Consider the following 5,566-nt stretch of genomic DNA (forward strand, 5'->3'; position numbering starts at 1 on the left):
CTAGTTCCTGCCCAGCAGCCACGGCTTTGAGCAGGGTTTATATAGAGGCTGGGGGAAGCCCTCATTAGAGGGATTAGCACAGCACAAATCCTCGTGTTTTGCACATGACATCAAGGGCAGAAAAGATGCCAGCATGAGAGCAAGTTCTGCAGGCTCTGGCAGCTTGTCAGAAGAGTGAATGCCTCAGATTTATTAGATTTTTTTTTTCAGGTCTTTCTCATGAAAGCTCTGAGAAATTGATGGTTGTGGTTTAGCTGAGGTGGCTGGAGAAACAGGTTTGTTCTTTTAATCAAAACCCTGTAAATAGATAAGAAATAGAAGAGGAAACTCTTTTCAACTCATTCACTGCAAGATAATACTTTCCACTAAAGCAACAGTATTAAAAATTAACTGGAAGCACAGAGGATATAGGTGCACCATCAATAAAAGTAATGAACCTCGTAGTAACTGTTTGGGATGGAGACTCCACCTACTGCTTGCAGAACCACAGTGCTGGATACTGCTAACATCTCAATGGCAAGTGGAGAAGGGTTCCCTTCTTAATAGCCTTTTCTCATGCAAAATAAATTTTTAATTGTTTTTAAAAAGTGAATGGTTCTTGTTTGCTCTCTAATCCTTTCCCCATCATTACACCAGAGCTTCTCTTGGGATTGATCTAGCTGCTAGACTTTCAGAACTGCACAGCTAAGCACTTATTACCCAGCTGGTAAGAGACAGTCTGTAAGATCAATAAACACATCAGACATGCAGACAAGTGGTTTTGTTCAGGTCATCTACAAAAATTACTTTCAAAAGCTCCTAGTACCCAGCAGTTCTTGTCCACAATGCAGCTTCTGTGTGCTAGTGGAATAAAATGAATAAATCAAAGTAAAGTAGTGATATGGCATGAAAGGACTCTGAAGCAATAGCTAATAATTCATCTCTACCATGCTGAATAAAAACTGGCAACTCTCTCTGCTTCACCAAAATCTTTCTCTACCTCTCTCTCCACAGCTCTGTTATTAGCCCATTTTGTAGGTATGCATAATGGAAACAGTTGTGGTTGTGTCTCTTCTGTTCAATATTACCACGGATGTTCAACCTCACTATTCTGGCAGAAGAAGTCTGTTATCTATGCAGCACACTGATCATCATCATGCAACTAAAGAGTTCATCCACACTGCAGACACTACCATGAGCACTCAAGTTCTCAGATCTTTATATGAAAAATGTATTAATTGCCAGACAAACTAAAATACAATTCTACTTCATTTATGAATCTACAAAGACAATTAGTAATACCATGTAGTCTGAAATGGGTTTCAACTCATCTTTCTTAGGATTCAATTTACATGGAACTGGCTCTTGTCAACACAGTGTGTCAAAAAGTCAGAAAGTGCAACTAGTTGCTGGAAAAAATACATTGAAGAAGTTCAGGAGTTATAAATGGAGGCAATGACTCAAAAACACTCTGAACAATGCACCTCCACATACTACTCAGCAACTGAATACACCTCTCTAGTGTAGGAAAGATCCATCAATTAATTTAGGTTACATAATATTTTGAACGAAAGTTACCAATATGCCATCTGAAAGCCATTAAATTGAATACACATTTATCAGTATCACCAAACAAAAGATAAAAAAAAAATGATTGGATTCAGCTAGTTAATTAAACCCCTGAACTGAAGTGTCAATATATAAAATACATGTCCATGTTGCTTTTAAAATCCAAGCTGGATGCTCTTGCAATCTTACATAAGACAGAAAAAGCACAGAGAAAGGTGAGGTACTGAGGCAGGCAAGGTAAGGCTAGGAAAAGTGCTTCTTATGTAGTACATGAGGAAGGAGAAATCCATCATTTTCAGTGTTGGTAGCTGCATGTTTCTTCATGAGACATTGTGAAGAAGACAACGAGCAAAAATTACAAAAATATATTTGTCTTTCAAAAAGAGCAGCCTTTGTCCATTCCTTCCTGCCTCACTGATGAGAACTTCCCACAGCTTCCCTGCAGCTATTGCTCTTAAATAAAGGAACCATTGCTAGGGCTGCACAGTATCAGCACTATATCAATTTACAAAACAGCCTTCTGGGTTTTTACTAGCTGTTGAAAAATAAGTAGCACTGTGTGTTGGCACTACTACCCAGAACTGCTTGACTGCAACTATGAAAGGACTTTTCAGAAAGCAAATCTAAGCACATGAGCAGTGAACAAAGCCCCAGTAATCCAAACTGTGACCATGCTGCCTTGTCGCCATTTCTGATCGACTGAGTCAGGCTCCCACATCTGAAACTGTGCTGCATTTATTAGTTAAAACATTTAGGCCTTATGCTAAAAGTACAAGAAAACAGCATTGCAGCCACTTTGTAGTCTGGATTTGTGCCCAGATTCACCCCTAACAGCAAAATTTTCAGGCTGTCATCAAAGGGTCAGAAAGAAATATATCCACACAGATGCTAATGCATATTTGGGATTAATACTTTGACACACTTTTTTGACAACAGAGGGAATAAAGAAAAAGAATACTCAAAGGTAAAAGAAAGAAAGATTCATAAGAAATACTCAAAAAGAGATACTCACACTAAACACAACTCACCTAAGTAACACAGAATTCCTGAACAGTAAGTATGCACTGGGTTTGGGTTCACAATTTTTTTCTCAATGACAGTATTGTTTCTCAGGCTCTACTGTACTCTAGTACAGATTAGCACAAAGCCAGAGAAGTATTTAGCCTTTGGAATTTTGGGAAGAATTCAGGCCAAAACACAACATTCTGTATATAAATTTATACGGAAATCAATATATCAAGAGAAAGAATAAACTATATGATCATTCCTAATGGCAGGTGATAACTCTAGAGATAACAAGAAGAAAGGTAATTCTATAGCCAGAACTGCAGGCAAGTTAATGATCAAGGTCAAAGAGTAACTGTCACTTCTGCCTGTGTTAATCTGCTACTCATGTAGGTTTTCATGCTTGTGTTTAGGTTATTTATGCTTGCAAGATTACATTTCATTTTGAGAAATTCTGATGATAATTCTTCAGCTTTTTATATCCTTATACATAGGTCTTTCAAATCCTCTCTCTACACTGGAAATGTTTTTCCTTTTTATTTTGCTACTAACTGCTCACCTCTGTTCTCTTCCACCACCCGAAGAGTAGATCTCTTGAATCTTTTCTCCCTAATTTTCTTTTTTTTCCCTATCCCATTACGCTTTTTCCTTCTTACACAGGCTCTTATTCATTTGTGTCTTCTTTCCTTCTTCCTCCAACACAGGCCACTGCCCTTTTACCACCTTACCCTTTGCCTCCCCGTCCTGTAGCTGGGAGAATGAGGCCAAAGTTTGGGCGTGCAAAGAAGCTCTGGAGATCTCATGATCCCACCCCAGTACAAAATCCTTCTTCATATGAGCAATCTAATCAGCTCTTGTCATATAGAATAGAATAGAATAGAATAGAATAGAATAGAATAGAATAGAATAGAATAGAATAGAATAGAATAGAATAGAATAGAATAGAATAGAATAGAATAGAATAGAATAGAATAGAATAGAATAGAATAGAATAGAATAGACCAGGTTGGAAGAGACTTTCAAGATGATCACATCCAACCTATCATCCAACACCACCTAATCAACTAAACCATGCAATCAAGCACCCTGTCAAGTCTCCTCCTGAACACCTCCAGTGGTGGTGACTCCACCACCTCCTCGGGCAGCCCATTCCAATGGGAAATCACTTTCTCTGTGTAGAACTTCCTCCTAACCTCCAGCCTAAACCTCCCCTGGTGCAGCTTGAGACTGTGTCCTCTTGTTCTGGTGCTGGTTGCCTGGGAGAAGAGACCAACCTCTGCCTGTCTACAACTTCCCTTCAGGTAGTTGTAGAGAGCAATAAGGTCACCCCTGAGTCTCCTTTCTCCAGGCTAAGCAACCCCAACTCCCGCAGTCTTTCCTCATAGGGCTTGTGTTCCAAACCCCTCACCAACTTTGTTGCCCTTCTCTGGACACGCTCCAGCAAGTCAGCAGATATTTAACTGGGCCCTTTCTAGTTAGTGGACTTCTGTTCCTGAAAACCAATTTACATGTTACAATATATTCATAGAATCATGTAATGGTTTCATTTGGAAAAGACCCTTAAAACCATTGAGTCTTTTTAAATCTGCCTCTGCACCACTGCTACGGTGATCACCTGCCCAAAGGCTGTCCAAAGGTGACTTCACGTCCACAGTTATTTCATCAACTTCTAGCCTGGGCTAACTATAAAGCCCCAAATATGTCTTGTTAACTATATCATAAATTCTTTATGAATTCTTTTCTTTTTTTTTTTTTTTTTACATTTCTGTGGAATATGAGTCATGAGGTCTGTGTTGATAGGTTGGACTCGATGATCCTCGAGGTCTCTTCCAACCTTAGTTATACTGTGATACTGTGATATTTCTACAAAAGCACAAAACAGGAACCCTGGAATATATTGTTGTGGGGTGTGGGGGGAACCCACAAAAACATCTCCCAAGGAAATGGATCATTAAAAAAAATCATTACATGAGGTTCTTAAGCTGAACTCAAGACAGGACAAAGCTCTCAGAACCTGTTTATCAGGGGGAAAAATTCTAGATTCTAGAAATGCATCATCAGTTGAAAATTTCAGTTTTCTTTTTAAATTAGTTTCTTCCCTAGAAAGTTGAAAACCACAATTCCAGTTCTTCTACAAGACCTGGAAATAAGATTTGCTATTAAAAATATATAACTCCGAGTCTTGATTCATGTTTTCTAAATCTCTTGTATCTATCATACTATAACAACATATAACATCATAATTAAGTAAGATTTACCAGATGGTGAAGGAGCCAAAGTCAGAAATCCTTTAGATAAGAGACAGAAACAAATCTTTTCTATCACACTAATTCAATTTTCAATCCAAAGAGAAGGAAATTTTACTATTTGTACAAGTGAGTAACTTCTATTCACTGCTGAAAGGCAGACAAGGCAGTAACAAATACCAGGCTCAGAAATTGCCTGCAGGTTCAAAGAGGCACATCAGACAGATGTGCAAGTCTGATGGCATGAAAGAGGAGGAGGAGCATCTTGTCCAAGGAACATCTGAACTTGTTAAAACCCTCGGAAAGCTTATGGAAAATGCCAGGCACAACAAGTTAGTCCCACCACTGTCAGAAATATCAAAGTAAAGCTTTAAGCTTCTTCATTATTTGCCATATTGTGTCATTTCAAGTTGTTACAGCTTACAGCAGGAAAAGGATGTGCAGTACACCTCCCCCTGAGATGCACCTTCCACTACAGTTTTCATACCCTTAACAGTAGCCAAGGATGGCTAGGGAGAAAGCACACAACCCAAATCCACCAGATTTTGAATATTCAAATGAGGCTGAAACAATGTCATAAAATGTGATTTTTTTTTTTCTCTGAACCCCTGTGAGGTATCTACTTCAGCATTTGATGGTCATTTACACAAACATATGTAACTATGTCTGTAGCAGCAGAGAAGTTTCCCAGTTGCAGAGAAGCAATCATGTGACTAAAGCATAACGGCTTAGTCAGCGAGACGTGAAAGTAGCCTGGATTTGCTTCC

This window comes from Melanerpes formicivorus, unplaced genomic scaffold (assembly GCF_026170545.1).
Source record: "Melanerpes formicivorus ecotype bairdi unplaced genomic scaffold, bMelFor1.0.p_v2 SCAF_110, whole genome shotgun sequence".
In the NCBI taxonomy this organism is placed as follows: domain Eukaryota; kingdom Metazoa; phylum Chordata; class Aves; order Piciformes; family Picidae; genus Melanerpes; species Melanerpes formicivorus.